This window comes from Protopterus annectens, chromosome 11.part0 (genome assembly GCF_019279795.1).
Source record: "Protopterus annectens isolate FY-2018-M chromosome 11.part0, PAN1.0, whole genome shotgun sequence".
Lineage (NCBI taxonomy): Eukaryota > Metazoa > Chordata > Ceratodontiformes > Protopteridae > Protopterus > Protopterus annectens.
The window spans coordinates 1,338,556,175-1,338,575,284 of record NC_056745.1 but is presented as its reverse complement, the minus strand read 5'-3'; the positions used below and the strand labels follow the sequence as shown (position 1 = coordinate 1,338,575,284).

The 19,110-nt window shown below is 43.7% G+C and overlaps 1 protein-coding gene across 1 annotated transcript in view; it reads left to right on the top strand.

Annotated features, from left to right (window-relative positions):
• The window catches only part of SBF1 (SET binding factor 1), a gene marked incomplete in the record, with an annotated part of 3,250,730 nt that overhangs the window by 2,226,593 nt on the left and 1,005,027 nt on the right, over positions 1–19,110 (top strand).

Here is a 19,110-nt window from a genome sequence, read left to right as displayed (position 1 = left end):
TTGCCAGTGGCACTAAATATAAAGCATGTAAGAAAGGGGAAAGAGAACACCATTTCCTGGTTCCTCTGTTCAAGCACAACTAATTGGAGAGGAGCCCCCCCCCCACACACACACACACACCACTTCACTTTACTTGTTGCCTCTGATTCTTCATATATCCTCCTTATTAGCCTTATTTTATCAGAAAATTCAAATGCTTCCATTGCCCTACTCATAAAATTCCATCTTATTCTCTTGAATGCATTCTCTGCATTGAAACCCAGCAGCAGCAGTGGTATTGTCTTGCATTCTGCTTCTTTCTGTATCATCATTGTTCTTTTAATGTTGTCAAATGTTTGCCTCCTCTGTGCAAAACCACATTGATCCACATCTATCAATTTTGGTGACACCTTTGCCATTCTGATGTTCGTGTTTCACTGTTGCAGTCATTACACTTGGGTTATCCTGCTGGCAGGCAACCCGCAGTCGGCCTGAATTCCAAAGTCCTGGTCCGGCGTCGGTTGCTGTCACCTCTTCCCTGATGTCAGTGCGCCAGGGGTATAAAAGATGTAGCAGACGCCATTTTCTTCGGTCTTTCTTGCCATGCGGTGCCTGAAGCAAATGCAGTTCGCAAGTGCCGGTCGGCCGACTCCTGAGATTTTCGAAATCGAATTTCAGATCTGAAGTCTTCAGTAAAGCTAAGTACCCCGTTGGGGAAACTTTTTTCTTGCTCCAGACCGATGTCAGAAAAAGTTAACAATTGTATTTCTTGTGGGAAGCAAATACCTCATAAGGATTTCCACTCTTACTGTATTCCTTGCCTAGGCCCTGACCACGATGTTGCTAGTTGTTGGTTTTGTGCTAGATTCAACCAACGCACTATTAAGCGTCGGTACGATTTTGCTTTTCATTATTTTGGCAGAAGGTTTAACTACATAATGCCGTCGGAACAACCGACGACCGGAATTCATAAAAAACGCAAGGATAAAGACAAGGACAAGCATCTGAGGTCCAAAACCGACGACGAAGCCTCTTCTAGGCCAGTCGCCGGTGCTCAGTGAGGCACTTTCGCAGCCCCTGACTCCCGCTACCTCAGAGCCACAGGCGACCTCCGACTCCCACGTGGAGACAGTCAGGCATCTGGATTCTTAAGGTATTGGTCCTTCAGAAATTACTTCCTCAGATGGGTCTGGAGCCGCTGAGCAGGCATCGGCTTTTGAGGGTGTCTTCAGACCTACACAACTATATATAAAGCCTACTTCAGCATCCAAGACAAAGTCTAAAACAGTTTTAAAGACAAGGAAACCAGTACAGCATTCTCCAGGACAGGCTTCTATGCCTAAGAAACAGATGCTCAAAATGGCCGAAGACCCAATTACTTTGATCAGGGGTTCCCATCCCCCTCCCGATAAGAGGCCTAGGCAAGACACTGAATATGATTCCTCTGATCAGGTTTCCATTCTCTCTGACTCCTCTTCTGATCAGGGATATTCTGTTCCTCCCTATGAGGATTCTGATGCTGAAGATTCTATTCCTTCAGCTTCTCCACCGGAGAAACCCTGCATACGATGAGGGAGCATTTCCAATGGGAGAGACAGGATTATTCTGATTCTAAGAAAAGACTTATAGAGACTTTCTTTTACTTCCTCAGCACAGACCTCTTGCAATTCCCCCTGTTCTTGACATAGTAGATGATGATGTTTTCTCAGACTCCAGACTCTTTACCTCCTGCCCCTGTCAAGCCAGACAGATACTGCAGGGTCCCAGACACCCATAAATTTCTTTATAAAAGCCCTGCTGCTGACCCAGAAACTATCTCACAGGGTCCCAAAGGGGTCAAGGCTGTTTCTGCCAAAAACCCTGTCCCCTCAGACAGAGATTCTAGGGCTTTGGACAGATGGGGGAAAAAGTTTACACTTCTGCTACCTTGGCTGTAAGGGCTTTAAATTGTCAGTTTCATATGCTCAAATATCAGCAATATTTAATGTCTTTGTTAAAACAAAAAATGTTGACAAATTCTGAATGTACTGAGAACAAAGATTTGCAGGATTTATTGCATGCAGCTGAACAAGTGGGAAAACATACTTTGCAATGTGGCTATGATTCACTGGAGGCCTCGTGCAGGGCCGCTGTTACAGGTTCTGTTATTAGAAGGCATGCTTGGTTAAAGGAACAGTATCTGCCTGATCATGTTAAAGCAAAATTATTGGATGCTCCATTACAGCATGATACTTTGGTGTTAAGGCAAAGGAGGTGTTAAAGAAAATGGAGTATAAGGCAAAATCTGTGCAGACAGTAAAGGATTTCTTACAGGTATAGCCACCCAGATTTAGCAGGAACTGGCCCTCTAAGAATTGGTCCTTTCCAGTGTCAGACAGACCACAAAGAGGCAGATTCAGACACCCTAGAGGCAGGCAACAGCCCCAGGGCTCATACAGGCCCAAACAATGGGGTGTTTCTACCTCCAAAAGTGGAGAAGACAAATTACAGCCTTATAGAAAACAGTCCCAATGACTTCCCTCTGCCAATGCCAAGCACTTATTTTTTGGCAGCAACCTTAGGGGGAAAGCTAGCACTTTTTTCATAAAACTGGCACAAGATTACCCAGGACAAATGGGTCTTAAATATAGTCTCTTGGGGCTACAGGTTCCACTTTCACACCCTTCCAAAGGCAAAAGGTATGCCAGACATGCCATGGAATCAATGGCAAGAGGCACAAAAACAAGTTTCATCTCTCATGGACATGGGGGCTATTCAGCCAGTGCCACAACAAGAGCAGGGACAAGGATTTTACTCAAGACTTTTCTTAGTACCAAGAAAGGACAAAGCCTGGAGACCATTTCTGGACCTGTCTATACTAAATACTTGTTTGGATGTCCCAAAATTCAAAATGTTGACTCTACAGCAGCTTCTGCCATGCTGGACAAGAAGGCTTGGCTTGTAACTTTGGACCTCAAAGAGGCATACCTGCATGTCCAAATCAGACAAACTTGCAGAAGATACCTCAGATTCATAGCTGGCTCAATGCACTACCAATTCTCTGCACTGCCCTTTGGCTTATCTACTGCGCCCAGGGTCTTCACAAAATGCCTGGCACCAGTAATTGCATTTTGCAGACAAAGAGGAATTCAAATATACCTCTACTTGGACGACTGCCTTATTCAAGCAAAGGACAAAGATATTCTACTACAGCATCTGGCGTTTGTAAAAAGATTACTAATTTACCTAGGGTACACAGTAAACGAAAAGAAATCAAAACTAGTGCCTTCTCAAGAGATAATATTCCTGGGTGCAAGCTTAAATACAACTACCCAGATGGCTTATCTCACGCCAGACAAACAAAGGCATCTGACTTCTTACTTCAAAGACATGGCAACAAAGTCCCAGTTATCTGCAAGGAAAATTCTGCAGGCTCTGGGCTACATGGCATCCTGCATTCTACTAATTCCATATGCAAGACTGCATATGAGGAAACTACAGTGGTATCTAAAAAGTATTTGGACTCAACATTGCCACAGCCTGGAAACTAATTACTCTCATTCCCTGCCTGCAACAGGAATTTCAATGGTGGGCTCAGGCCTGTCACCACAACAAGGGACAGCCATTCACCTTACCCACTGCCAGGCAGAGACTAACAGCAGATGCATCAGATTATGCCTGGGGGGGGCGCACATGGCAGGAAAATGTATCCAGGGCACATGGCCCGCAAACCAAATGCATCCTCATATCAATCAAAAAGAGATGCTAGCAGTACAAAATGCCCTGACAGCCTTCAAGGACCTACTTCATCCAGGACAACTACTGATAAAGACAGACAGTACTACAGTCATGTGGTACATAAACAAGCAAGGGGGCATGCATTCCTACCCCCTCTGCAGGCAAGCCATGACTTTGTGGAACACAGCATTGACTTATCAAGTACATCTGCAAGCACAATTCCTGCCAGGAAAGACAAATACTTTGGCAGATGAACTAAGCAGAAACCTCATGGATCCTCACGAGTGGAAACTGGATCCACAGATCTTCAACATGATAACAGGGAAATGGGGATGCCCAAACATAGATCTATTTGCTTCCCCTCACAACTGCCATCTACAGAGATTCTGCACTCGGACTTATCACAAGCAAGCATGGAAAGTGGACGCCCTTTCATTCATCTGGAAAGCCCTTACAGTATATGCCTTCCTTCCTCTGCCTCTCCTCTCCAAGGTACTCCTAAAGGTCAAACAAGAGAAGACAAAAATGATACTGATTGCCCCAGACTGGCCACTCCAGCACTGGCACCCAATCCTAAAGAGCTTGTCTCAAGGCCCAGCCTGGACATTGCCTCTAATTCCTCATTTGCTGACCCAACAGAACAATCAGATCCTGCACAGCCAACTCAAAATCCTAAATCTGGCTGCATGCCGGATAATGTAATCATTCAGAACATACCTCTCTCTAAAGCAGTTATGGATGTTATTTTGGAGGCCAGGAGGCCCAGCACCAGAAAATCTTATGCAGAAAAATGGAAGAGATTCTGTGCCTGGAACCAAGCGCAGGGAATTGACTCGCATGAACCAAATATTCCTCAGATTTTGCAATACCTAACTGAGATGCTGGACAAAGGCCTATCCTTCTCATCAGTTAAGATCCATGCCTGTGCCATTTCAGCTCATTACAATACGGACCCACCAATTTTTTCCTCATCCACTGCTAAGACAGTTTCTCAGAGGCGCCAAAAACATAAGACCTCCAAGGAGAGCTCCAGTGCCTACATGGGACCTCAATTTTGTCTTGGAGAAACTCACGCTGCCTCCTTTTGAGCCAGCCAATACAGCAGAGATAAAATACTTGTCGTGGAAAACCGCTCTTCTCGTAGCAATAACTTAAGCAAGAAGAGTCTGAGTTACAGGCACTAATGGCTGTAGAACTTTTTATTATTTTTCATCAGGACAGGGTTTCTCTAAGGACAAACCCCACATTTATGCCTAAGGTAGTGTCCAGCGTGGCTCTTAACCAAATCATACATTTGCCTACCTTTTATCAAAACCCACAGAATAAGAGGTAGAGACTTCTGCATACTTTGGACATACACAGACAGCTACGCTTTTACTTGGACAAGACTAAAGCCTTCAGAAAGACTGAACAACTCTTAGTGGCATATGCTGCAGGCTCCCAAGGAAAAGCCATTTCAAAGCAGACTATTTCAAAATGGATAGGCCACTGCATTCATTTATGCTCTTCACAACATGGCAAATCAGTGCCCAAGGGCATTGGGCCACATTCTACCAGAGCAGCAGCCACTTCAGCAGCCTTCCTCAGAGGAGTACCAACCAAGGATATTTTGGAGGCCGCAACATGGACTTCAGTGCACACTTTTACAAAGCACTACCATTTACCTCTCTACTCTAAATCCAGAGCAGGCTTTGCCACTGCAGTTCTGCAGGGCCTCATAGCCGCTCCAAACTCTATTTAGGCCCAGCCGCCCAACCTCAGCTTTGGGATTCAACCCAAGTGTAATGACTGCAACAGTGAAACACGATGAACATAGTACAGTTGTGTACCTATCATTAATGTAGATGTTCGAGTGTATTCACTGTTGCAGTCCAGGTCACCCTCCCACCATTCCCCTTTTTCTTTACTGGGACCTATCTATTCCATACAACCTATGTGGTGTATTTGCTTGTAGATGAAGGTTATGTGCATGCTTTTTTATAATCATAATTTTTACAGCCTACCCTTTTGGGGGCACCTGACATCTGGGGCAAGAAAAACTGAAGAAAATGGCGTCGGCTGCATCTTTTATACCCCTGGCGCACTGACGTCAGGGAAGAGGCGACAGCAACCGATGCCGGACCAGGACTTTGAAATTCAGGCCGACTGCGGGTTGCCTGCCAGCAGGATAACCCAAGTATAATGACTGCAACATTGAATACAAGTGAACATCTACATTTATTGTAGGTACACAACTGTACTTTATTAGCTAGTGTAGACGTAAACACTGTATAATCATGGTTTAAAATTTAAATGGGTCTGTATGAAGCTGGGTGTGATGCATCTTTACCCTCTGAGTAATATTGCCACCAAAGCTTTTTTCCAAGATGCTGATGCTTTCCCTCTCCCATCTCCCAAAGACTGCCCATACTTTGGAATAAGCTTCCCATTTATGTCAAGCAGAATACCTCTGGGGGTCAGAATGAGCTGGTCCAGGACATTGGATTGATAAATTCCAGAAAAAATTAGTTCTGTACATTGGTACTTAAATAGTTTTCCCAGTTGATGGGAAGGGTAGTTGAAGTTGCCCAGTATGAGAGTATTGGGTTGGATCTTGTTAGGGTGCTTGATGACCTCCAGGGTACTTAGGAACTTGGAGTGAGAGTCTATGGGCATGTTTGGGGTTCTGTAGCAGACTATGACTTGTATCGCCGTCTTACCCCAGTGTAAGTTGTACCTGAAGTATCTCGGATGCATTGTGCTGGGCTACCAGTCTAGTGGTGTGCATATCCTTTAAGTATATGAAGACACCACTGCCTTTGGAGCTTCCAGCTGTATTCTGGAGCCGAAAGGTATGGAATGAGTTGTAGCCTGGGAGCGCAGGGGTGCTTTCTACCTCTTTAAACCAGGTCTCCGTTACAGCACAGATGTTGACATTCTCCATTTTGAGGAGAGCTTAGAGCGAGTGCATCTTGAGATTTAGACTTCTAGCATTGAGCAGCATGATCCTGAGACTGCATTTGTTTGTAGCTGCTACGGTGGATATTTAGTCTTTGGAACACTGCCTAAAAAGGCACTATAGGGGTGGCAAGAGCCTTAGCCAGTATCCGGAATCCCAGGGGTGACAGATGCAGGCCGTCTCTGGCAAAGCATCGAGGTCTGTCAATCATGTTGTCCCAGGCAGAGAGATACTGGAGCCCCTTAGAATGACACCAGAAATGTAGCCAATTGTTGAAGTCAATTATTTTCTGCTCATACTGTGATGATATTCTGGGTGATGGTAGAATACTGCCCAGGGCTAGGGTCATACCTGCCTAGGCCACATAATCTGAGGTCATTCGCACCCACATGGACAATGACTGAGTCATATTTGTACTTGTTTTGGAATGACCTGAGTGCATGTGTTATGTGGTGGATCCTGGCACCTGATATGCAACTGACTGTCATCTTCTCCTTCTTCATCCCAGTGAGTGGGGCATCAGTGTGCCTCACAATTGAGTCTCCTATGCTTAGTACATTGGGCAGAGAGTTTTGCCTTAAGGACTTGGGTTGAGGAGCACACTTTGGTGGTGAGCTGTGTGTTCTGGGGTTGGTGTTGTGTTGTGTTGTAGTGGTAGAGTGCGTTTCTCTCAGGGGTTTCTGTTGTTTAGGTACATTTTTATTGAAAGCTCTCCATGAAGGTGGGTGTATGGTTTGTGTTTCTATGTGTGGGGTTGTGATGGCTGGTGTTTTGGAGGGCTATGTGTTCTATCTAGTGAGTTGCAGGTGTTGACCTTCACCTCTTGAACAGCTAGTCCGGTCGTGGTTGGAGCGTGCACTGCTTCCAGTTTGGTGATAGAAATCCGTCTCTATGAGTGTTGGGAGGTAAGAGGAGAGGGTTGTCTCTTGACTGCATTCTATACAAAACTGTTTTACAATTTATCATGCAGTTTATGTATCATGAAATGTATACAAACACTGATAAGAACAAAAATGGTTATACTTACAATTTTTTCCCCTTAGTATCCTTCTAAACATTAATTACATAAAGTGAGGTATAAGCTTCATAGTTCACCTGCAAGTGTAATGAAGAAAACAAAATTCCAGCCTTTCTCAGCTTCTTTTTCTTGCAAAGCCATTATTTCACAAATGTGATTAATGTTTTTATAGTCTTCCATTTTGTTCACTAATTTCAGTGTTGCTGGTCATCTTCATCTCCCAACACCAAAGTAGGCCCGATTCTTCTACTCAACTTCCCTGCCTTTTTTCTGTCTCTCATGCATTTTCCTTTGGAACAATGGAAAAGGTTTCATCGGCAAAGTCTCTATAAGCGTTACTGTCAAAGGAATGAGAATCTAAATCCTCTTCTGCTTGCTGGCTCAATTTTTGTTGGATAAACTTTAATTCCTCTTTAGCCTGTTGTGCATCCAAATATGTCTTTGATCCTCTAGGAAAAATATTCTGAAGGCATTCCCTGATTGCTGGGATAAATTAGACTTTCTTCTGCTGGGCGCACAGTGAATAATTATTTTCAACAAACACTCTGCTTGCTCCAGTTTTTAAATACCTTTGCTTTCTGCCACAGTTTTGTCAGAGACAACTGGTATGATTGAATCTTTACTAATATAGATCTTGGCTGCTTTCTCGTGGCCAAGTTTGGAGCTTTGGAGCATACACTCACTGTACCCTTTCAATTAAATCCTGCTGTGGGGCACCAGTCCAGTTGCTTATTTGTGCTGTCATAAAATCAGTACAGTCTGCAGTCTGCTCCTCCAGTTTCTCTGGTACAGCAGAAACTCTTGTTTTTTTCTCTACGTGCTCTGTACTCTAATTCTACTACTTTTTTAAAACGGCTCTTCTTGAGAAGCCCAACACTCCGCCAGCTTTTTTTTCTTCATATCAGCCTCTGATTTTTGCTGTTTTATCATCTCCTCTTAACAGCTAGTTAAAACTTCTATTTTTTACAACCTTTTGTTATTTGAGTTTATGTATTCCTTGAGTGTTTCATTTAATTTTATCACTTCATTTGATTTATTTTTTTCATCTAAATAATTGGAAGCTATTTCTTGTACCAAAGTCAAAGCTTGAACTTTGTTTTACTGAACAGCTGCAAGATTCTTGCCTGCCAGTGTTTTCTCTTCAGCTTTTCTGGTTGTTTTTCAGGTTCTCTTAACTTTCTTCTTTGCTGCCATCTAGGTAGTGTGCTTAGCCAAAATAATAATTTCACTGTGGCTCCCTTTTCTCAGTTTCTGTTTACAGACTAGCAGAGTTGTAATTAAGCAGTTGGATTAGTATGCAGCCATCTTGGAAGTCTAAAATAATGATGCTTGTGTTTCTTTGAAGTACATTTCTGGTCCCTCAGTGGAATGCTGTCAGAAGTTTGGTAAAAACATTGGCAAGAATGAATGCTTTTTTTTCTGTTTCTCCCTGTTGCCTTCTGACCATTAACACTCCTGTGATCTGTTTGTCTATTTGGCCAATTAATTTGCCAGTAGCAAGAGCTAGTCACAAAAAGTTATCTTTAAGGCAGCTGTTGGGTTTTCTGTGTACATTCCACCTGTTTAGGCATCCCACATCAATGGAAGTCACTGACTGATATTAATGATAATAGTTTTGATGAACATAGTGATTTAAGTTGTCCTGAAGCTGTCAGCTTTTGCTTTGTTAAATTTTTGATCTCTGTCAGCGAGTATTTGTCAGAACTGTAAGGTGATAACTTCATTTTTTAAAGGCTCAAGCCACACCTGCTGGGAGTTAAAGGTAGACACTCAAAAGAGCTGTACTGGAAGGAATGAGTTAGTAAGATCAACGTAGAAGCAGCTAAGGATGGAAAGTTGCTGTTAAATGATGTTCTTCGTGTTTCACTGTTGCTGTCATTACATTTGGGTAATCCTGCTGGCAGGTTGCCCTCAGCCGGCCTGAATTCCAAAGTCTTGGGTCCTGCGTCGGCTGCTGTTGCCCCCTTCCTGACGTCAGGTCGTATAAAAGAAGTAGCCAACGCCATTTTCTTTGGTCTTTCTTGCTGGGCAGTGCCCGAAGCAGAAGCAATTCGCAAGTGCCGGTCGGCCGACTTCTGAGATTTTCGTGTTTGAGTTTCAGATCCGAAGTCTTCAATAAAGCTAAGTACCACGTTGGGGAAACTTTTTTCCTTGCTCCAGACGGATGTCAGAAAAAGTTAATAATTGTATTTCCTGTGGTAAGCAAATACCTCATAAGGATTTTCATTCTAACTGTATTCCTTGCCTAGGCCCTGATCACAACGTTACTGGTTGTCGGTTTTGTGCTAGATTTAACCAACGCACTATTAAGCGTCGGTATGATTTTGCTTTAAACTTTTTTGGAAGTCAGTTTAATTATCCTTGAAATGTTGTCGGATAGCCATCCGACTACTGGAGTTTACAAAAAATGCAAAGAAAAGGATAGAGAAAAACAATCGAGGCCCAAAACCGACGAAGCTTCTCCTAAGCCAGTCGCCAGTTCTCAGTGAGGCGCTTTCGCAGCCCCTGACGCCCGCTACTTTAGAGTCGCAGGCTGCTACCGACTCCCACGTGGAGTCGGCCATGCCGCTGGATACTCAAGGTATTGGAGCCTCGGATGCTAATCCCTCAGATGGGTCCGGAGCTGCTGAGCAGGTACCGGCTTCTTAGGGTGTATTCAGACCTAAACATCTTTACATTAAAACAAATTCAGCTTCAAAGACAAAGGCTAAAGCACCTTTTAAAGCAAAGAAACAAACTGAAGAGCCACGTGGACAGGCCTTTATGCCCAAAAAACAGCTGCTCAAGATGGCCGAAGACTTGATTACCTTGATCAGGGGTTCCCATCCCCCTCCTGATAAGAGGCCTAGGCAAGACACTGACTATGAATTTTCAGATCAGGTTTCCATTTCTTCTGATTCCTCTTCTGATCAGGGATATTCTCTTCCCCCCATGAGGATTCTGATGCTGAAGAATCTATTCCTTCAGCATCTCCTCCTGAGGACTATTCCTTTGGGGAAACCTTGCATACCATGTGGGAGCATTTCCACTGGGAGAGCCAAGATTTTTCAGAATCTAAAAAGAGGCTCAGAGATTTTTTTTACTACCGCAGCACAGGCCTCTAGCCATTCTACCTGTGTTAGACATTGTAGATTATGTGTTTTCGGAGTCTAGTCTGACACCTGACTCCTTACCCCCAGCCCCTGTTAAGCCTGACAGATATTACAAGGTTCCTGACTCTCACTAATTTCTTTTTAGAAACCCTGCTGCTGACCCAGAAACTATTTCACAGGGTCCAAAGGGAGTTAAGGCTTCCATGGCAAACAACCCAACCCCCTCTGACGGAGATTCAAGGGCACTGGATATATGGGGAAAAAAGGTTTTCACATCTGCGACTTTGGCTGTAAGGGCCTTAAACTGTCAATTTCATATGCTTAAGTATCAGCAACATGTCATGGGATTGCTTAAACAGAAAATGTTGCTAAATACTGAATGTGCAGAAAACAAGGAAATGCAGGATTTATTTATGCAGCAGAACAAGTTGGAAAGCATACTTTGCAATGTGGTTTTGATTCTTTGGAGGTCTCCTGCAGGGCCGCAGCTACGGGTTCTGTAATTAGGAGGCATGCTTGGTTAAAGGAACAAAATCTGCCTGATCATGTTAAAGTTAAATTACTAGATGCACCTTTACAACGTGATGGTTTGTTTGTTGTTAAAGAAAATGGAGGACAAAGCTAAATCAATGCAAACTGTCAAAGAGTTCTTACAAGTACAGCCACCTAGGTTTAGTAGACACTGGCCTACAAAAAATTAGTCCTTTCCCGTGTCAGACAGACCTCAAAGGGGCAGACCCAGATGCCCTAGGGGCAGATCCCAAGCGCAAGGTTCTTACAGACCCAAGCAGTGGGGTGCTTCTACCTCCAAAGCTGGAGAAGATAGATCACAAACATACAGAAAACAGCCTCAATGACTTCCCCCTGCCTGCACCAAGCACTTATCTTCAGGCAACACCCTTAAGGGGAAAACTAGCACTTCTTGCTCAAAACTGGCACATCATAACCCAGGACAAGTGGGTTCTAAACAGTGTCACAAGGCTACAAGTTCCATTTCCATACTTTGCCAAAGGCAAACGGCTTGCCAGATCTGCCAAAAAATCAATGGGCAGAGGCACAAACACAAGTCCCATCCCTCATGGACATGGGGGCCATTCAACAAGTACCAGAGCAAGAGCAGGGACAAGGTTTTTACTCAAGACTGTTCTTGGTACCCAGAAAGGACAGGCCTGGAGGCCGATACTGGACCTATCTATTCTGAACCCTTTCCTGTATATTACAAAATTCAAAATGTTGACCTTGCAACAGCTTCTGCCAATGCTGGGCAAGAATGCTTGGCTTGTGACTTTGGACCTAAAAGAGGCATACCTGCATGTGCCAATCAGACAACCATGCAGAAGATACCTCAGATTCAAGGCAGGTTCAAGGCATTACCATTTCTCTGCACTGCCCTTTGGCTTATCTACTGAGCCCAGGGTCTTTACAAAGTGCCTGGCACCAGTAATTGCATTCTGCAGACAAAGAGGAATACAAATATACCCTTACTTGGACGACTGTCTCATTCAAGCAGAGAACAAGGACATTCTTCTTCAACATCTGGCATTCATGAAAAGACTTCTAACATGCCTGGGGTACACAGTCAACAAAAAGAAATCCAAAACTAGTACCCTCACAAGAGATTACATTCCTGGGTGCAAGCTTGAATACAACTGCCCAGATGGCTTATCTCATGCCAGACAAGCAAAGGCAATTGACTACCTATTTCAAAATGTTGGCAACAAAGACCCAGTTATCTGCAAGAAAAATTCTGCAGGCTTTGGGCTTCATGGCATCCTGCATCCTACTAATTCCATATGCAAGACTGCATATGAGGAAACTTCAATGGTACCTAAAAAGTATTTGGACTCAACATTCACACAGCCTAGAAACAGTCATTACTCTCATCACCTGCCTGCAACAGGAATTTCAATTGTGGGCAAAGGCTTGTCACCAGAACAAGGGACAGCCATTCACATTACCTCCAGTGAGGCAGACACAAACAACGGATGCATCAGACTGTGCCTGGGCAGCCCACATGGCAGGAAGAGGCATTCAGGGCACATGGTCCTCAAACCAAATGCATCTACATATCAATCAAAAAGAGATGTTAGCTGTGCAAAGTGCCCTGACAGCCTTCAAGGACCAACTTCATCCGGGACAACTACTGATAAAGACAGACAACACCTCGGTCATGTGGTACATAAACAAGCAGGGGGCACACATTCTTACCCCCTTTGCAGACTAGACATGACCTTCTGGGATACATATTTAACTTACCAAGTACATCTACAGTCACAATTCCTGCCAGGAAAGGAAAATACTCTGGCAGACGAACTAAGCAGAAACCTCATGGATCCCCACGAGTGGAAACTGGATCCACAAGTCTTCAGCATGATAACAAGGACATGGGGATGCCCGGACATAGATCTATTTGCCTCCCCTCTCAATTACCAACTAAAAAGATTCTGCACAAGGACTTATCACAGACAAGCATGGAAAGTGGATGCCCTATCTTTCATCTGGAAAAACCTATCAGTATATGCCTTTCCTCCACTGCCTCTACTCCACAAGGTGCTCCTAAAGGTCAGACAGGAGAAGCCAAAGATGATACTGATTGCCCCAGACTGGCCACGCCAGTACTGGTATCCAATACTAAGGAACTTATCTCTATACCCAGGTTGGCCCTTTCCTCAAATACCTCGACTACTTTCCCAGCAAAACAATCAGATCATGCACGGTCAACTCAGGATATTAAACTTGGCAGCATGGTGGGTAATGTAGTCATACAAAAAACACCTCTCAGTAAAGCTGTAATGGATGTCATTCTGGAAGCCAGAAGGCCTAGCACTAGAAAGTCTTATGCTGGAAAATGGAACAGATTCTGTGCCTGGAACCAGGCAGAAGGAACCGATACAGCGGTACCAAATATTCCTCAGATTTTGCAATACTTAACTGAAATGCTGGACAAAGGCCTATCTTTTTCATCAATTAAAATTCATGCCTCTGCCAATTCGGCTCATTACAATACAGAGCCACCACTTTTTTCTCATCCTTTATTAAGGCAGTACCTCAGAGGAGCCAAAAATTTAAGGCCCCCAAGGAGACTACCAATACCTGCATGGGACCTCAACTATGTCTTGGAAAAACTCACCCTACCTCCTTTTGAGCCAGCGGCTACTGCTGACATGAAGTTTTTATCTTGGAAAACAGCACTGCTCTTAGCAATTACTTCTGAAAGACGAGTTTCAGAGCTACAGGCGCTCATGGCTGTGGAACCTTTTATCATTTTTCATCCAGACATGGTCTCCCTGAGGACAAACCCAACATTTATGCCTAAAGTAGTGTCCAGTGTGGCGCTTAAAAAAGCCATCCATCTCCCTACCTTTTACCCATATCCGCAGAACAAGGGGGAGAGAATTCTACATTCTTTGGACATAGCTTAGATTCTACTTGGATAGAACCAAAGCTTTCAGGAAGACAGAGCAATTACTAGTGACATATGCTGCAGGATCACAAGGAAAGCCTATCTCAAAGCAGACTATTTCTAAGTGGTTAGGACACTGAATTCGTTCCTGTTACTTACACCATGGCAAGCCAGTGCCTAAGGGAATTAGGCCTCATTCCACCAGAGCTGCAGCCACCTCAGCAGCCTTTCTCAGGGGAGTACCAACTAGAGACATTTTAGAGGCAGCTACTTGGAGTTCAGTGCACACCTTTACAAAGCACTATCATCTGCCACTCTACTCTAAATCCAGGGCAGGCTTTGCCACTGCAGTTCTGAAGGGCCTCTTAGCCACTCCTACTGCTGTCTAGTACCAGCCCCCAACCATAGCTTTGGGATTCTACCCAAATGTAATGACTACAACAGTAAAACACGAAGAACATAGTACAGTTGTGTACACTTACCATAAATGTAGATGTTCGAGTGTATTCACTGTTGCAGTCCAGGTTACCCACCCACCTTCCCCTTTTTTTCTTTTGGATCTTACCTCTCCTTCTCTGATTTATACTACCTATGTGGTGAATTTGCTTATAGATGAAGGTAAAATTTATATTGGTGCATTTATATAAAGTTTGGCTACCCTTTTTGGGGGCACCTGACATCTGGGGCAAGAAAAACTGAAAATGGCGTTGGCTGCTACTTTTATACTCCTGATGACCTAACGTCAGGGAGGGGGCGACAGCAGTCGACGCAGGACCCAAGACTTTGGAATTCAGGCCGGCTGAGGGCAACCTGCCAGCAGGATTACCCAAATGTAATGACTGCAACAGTGAATACACAAACATCTACATTTATGGTAAGTGTACACAACTGTACTTTTCTAATCTTGCTCTTAGTATCTCTGGTTTTCACTTTTCCTTGTTTGAGAAAATGATTCATTCTTGTAATGCAGCCATCACAGCTTTAAATGTTCACTTATTCCTGGTCACTTAGGAAGATGGGAGTAAATGATTCTGAATCTAAAGTTATTAACTATCTGAAGATTTCTGCAGAGCTTAATCAGCATACTTATAAAACTGCATGCCATGCTTTTTTCTTTTTTCTCCATTTTTTTTTTTGTTCATCTGTGAGAAGGAAATGCACAATTGGCTTTGGTGACATTCTGGTCCTAAAACATTTAAGTCAAAATGAACACCTATTTTCTTCTGAGGTTCTGTTTCATCCTGAAGCATTTTCTTTTATATACGCATTAAAGTCATAGCAAAGATAAAGAAGAACTTAAGTTGTTTTCATTTTTTCCATGGATGTTGATGCTTCATAGACAAGTAATTGCCTTCCTTTTTACAGGAGAAAGTAATATAAATAAGTCTTCTGCCTGATGTGGCTGACGTCCGGGAACTAGACCGTACGTCATTGGTATCAGGAATTCTGGTGGAGGAGAGCAGCCTAAAAGTCAGAAGAACTTCTAGCTATTTCCCCCTCAACCACTGGTGAGACAGTTTCTCCTAATGACATTTTCACAGTTCTCAGGGTGAACCAACAGGAATGGAACTTCGTCAGGCCAATGACTAGAGGAGCTTTTGAAGTCGCATTTTAAACTACATTTTTATCCATGTCTTCCTCAAATCATTCTAAGGGCAGCTGTTGTGGCCATATTACAGACAAATTGTATGGCCATATTATCCACAGATTGTAAAGATCCTTCAGATTCATCTTCACATAAACCTAGTTCAAATTTAAACCATGATCATAAAGTATTTGTCTATACTAGCTATGAAAATGTCAATGGTGATGTCCTTCCATATCACTGTTGCAGTATTCATAACCTGTGGTGGAGTACAAAAGCTACAGTGAAGCAGGGAGGAGGAAGGCAACGGGGAGCCTCCACAAACCTATGCAGGATGGCCTTGGCAAAACCTGCCCCGGACCTGGACATGGCATCCAGTTTGTAATGCCTTGTGAAGGTGTGGGCATTTGTAAAGCCTTGTGAGTGAGGGTCAGGTAGCAACTTCAAGGATGGAGTTGTTTTCCAAACCCTTGAAAAAAGCCCCCGAGGAAGCTACTTCTCTAGTGAAATGAGCACTAACAGAAGCAGACAACTGCTTAGCTTGAAAAGAATAACGAAAAGAAATGGCCCTGGAAGTCCAGGAGGAGATGTTTTATTTACAAACAGCCAAACCCAATGTCCTGGTGTGAAAAGGAACAAAACACTGATCAGATTTATGAAAGGCCTTTGTTTTGTCTAAATAATGTCTGAGCTGTCTATGCAAATCCAAAATATAAAGAACTTTTTCACTAGCAGATTGCAGAGAGGGGAAACGGAAGGAATTTGGATAGACTGTGATGATTCATTAACCACCTTGAGCATAAAAGAAGGATTTGTACAGAGTCATCTGTTGTCTATGAAAAACCAAAAAAGGAAGGACCACAGTTAAGGCTTGTAGTTCAGATACTCTTCTGGCAGAGGTTAAAGCAACCAGTAACAGTTTTCCAGGTGCACTGTTGCAAAGAAGTAGCAGAAGGCTCAAAAGTAGCATGAGTCAGCTTTTCAAGAATAAAATTAAGATTCCAAGAAAGGGGGATGGACTTTCTTAGGGGTCTAATATGAATGATGCTTTTAAGAAACTGCTTGACCTCAAACCTAGAGGCCAGAGGAGAAGTAAGTAGCAGGCAGGCAGAAATGGCAGACAAGTGTGCTTTTACTGAAAAGCATGCCAAGCCAGCATGCAGTAGTTTACACAGATATGAGACAACCAAAGGAACCCCCACTGAAAACTGGTCTTGGTGATGTTTGAAGCACTAAACAGAAAATCTCTTCCATTTGAACTTGTATGATTTTATGTTATTGGGTGTCCTGGGCTCCTGGGCTCCTGCACTCCTAAGCACATCCTTAGAGAACTGGTATCCGAATGGAATTGGAACCTTATCACCCAAACTGTCAGTTTGAGTGGACAGATGAAAGTGAAGGAGAGTTCCTTTCTCCTGTGTGAGAAAATTCATGCAGTGAGGTAACTTCTGATGATTGTCCTGGCCAAATGGAATAAGAGGGAGAGCCAGTGCTGTCTGTGCCAAAAGAGATTCACCAACAAAATGTTTGGAGAGTCTTTCTCAATTTTTTGAAGGACCCTTGGAAGGGGAGGAAAGGCTTACAAGGACACTCCCTTCCAAGAGAAAGACATGGCATCCATCTTCCAAACCAAATGATTTGAGACTCTGGAACATAACTGAGGGAGTTCCTGTTCAGAGGGGAGGCAAATACATGTATTTGAAGAATACCCACCGATGAACTATGTCGAGAAACACATCACTGTGAAGCATCCATTCGTGAGACTGTGTCTTGGACCTGCTGAGAAAATATGCCACAAGATTGCACTCTGAGGGTATATAGACTGCTTTTAGGGTGTCCTGCAGATTGATGGCTTTTTCCAATGCTTGAAGGGCTAATCTGCAAAGCAGGTAAGACTTTTTGCTACTCTGTTGATGTACCACAAGACTGTGGTGTTGTCAGTGTGAATCTTCACGGGACCCGGGACCCAGAGCACATTGGAAGCTTGAAGGGTCAGAATGAGAGACCACATTTCCTTGCTTTTGATGTGAAATGCCCTCTGCTGAGGTGATGAAAGGCTCCCTACCCCAACTCTGATGAGTCTATGAAGAGTTCCTGAGAGGGTGGAAAGGAACACCTGGATTGAGAGAGAACTGCAAAATCCACCAGTGAAATTCCAGTTTGAGACAAGTGAGCAGAGGAACCTGATGTTCCAGTAGGTGGAGATGCTGAAGCTACACTGATTTTGAGGCATCACTGAAACTTCAGGATATGAAATCTGGCCCATGGGAGCATGGGAATGGTCGAGGCCAAGAAACCAACAGCTTTGAGAAACTCCCTGGCTGAAAGTGAGGGCATGTAGCAGGGATAGAAAGTAATTTGTGAGGGAGAAAGCCTTGGAAGTAGGAAGAGATGCCAGCATTGGAACAGTCTTGAACGTGCAGCATATGAAAACAGGATTCTGAGATGGTCAATATTGACTTTTGAAGGTTGACAGTGTACCCCAGGCTGTGCAACAGAAGCTGGGTAAAATGAAGATCCCACAGCAGCTTGGAATGGGATGGATCCTGAAGCAAAAGGTTGTCCAGATAAAGAAATATTTTAATGCCCTGCAAATGGTGACTACAGGGGGTAGACATTTGGTAAAAACCCTTGGAGCTGTTGAAGCCAAAGGACAAATCAGAGAACTGAAAATGAGAGGAAGAAACAGAAAAAACTCCAATATGTCTTGACTAGAGGGTGAATAGGAATGTGAAGGTAAGCATCCTTCCTATTCAAGGAAACCAGAAAGGCCTGGGAGAGCCACAGAAAAAACAGTCTGAAGAGAGAGCATCCAGAAGGAAGGCAGTGTGTGGAAAGTGCTGAGAAAAGACAGATTTAGGACAGGTTGCCAAGACCCCTCCTTTCTGAGGTCCAGAAAAAACCTTGATTTAAAACCTAAACCTGTGGAGCCAGTTGTATTGTACCCAGGTCCAGCAGTACCTGCAAAACCCCTGGAAAATAAGGAAGCTGTTCTACTGGGGGTTAAGAATACCAGAAAAGGAAAATAGGGACTTCCAGGTTATAAAGTAACCCTGCCAGATATTGGAGAGAACCCAGGTGTCTGTGGTAAGTAGCAGCAAAACTGGGAGAGGAAAAAAAAGCCTGATGGATAAGGGAACCTGGCCAATAGGAAGGGAGGACAGACAAGACAGATGGCTACAGATTGTACAGGAAAGAACTGCTTCTGGAGCCTGGGCATCTGAGTAGGATTATCTGAGAAATCATGCCTAGGAGCATTTTTACCTTTGGAAAACTGTCTAGGCAGACTATGTAAAAAGGCAGTTTTACTAGGATAGTTCCTTTGAAAATTTGGAATAAAGGAGTGAAAAATCTGCTTCAAATCTTCCATAACCTTAC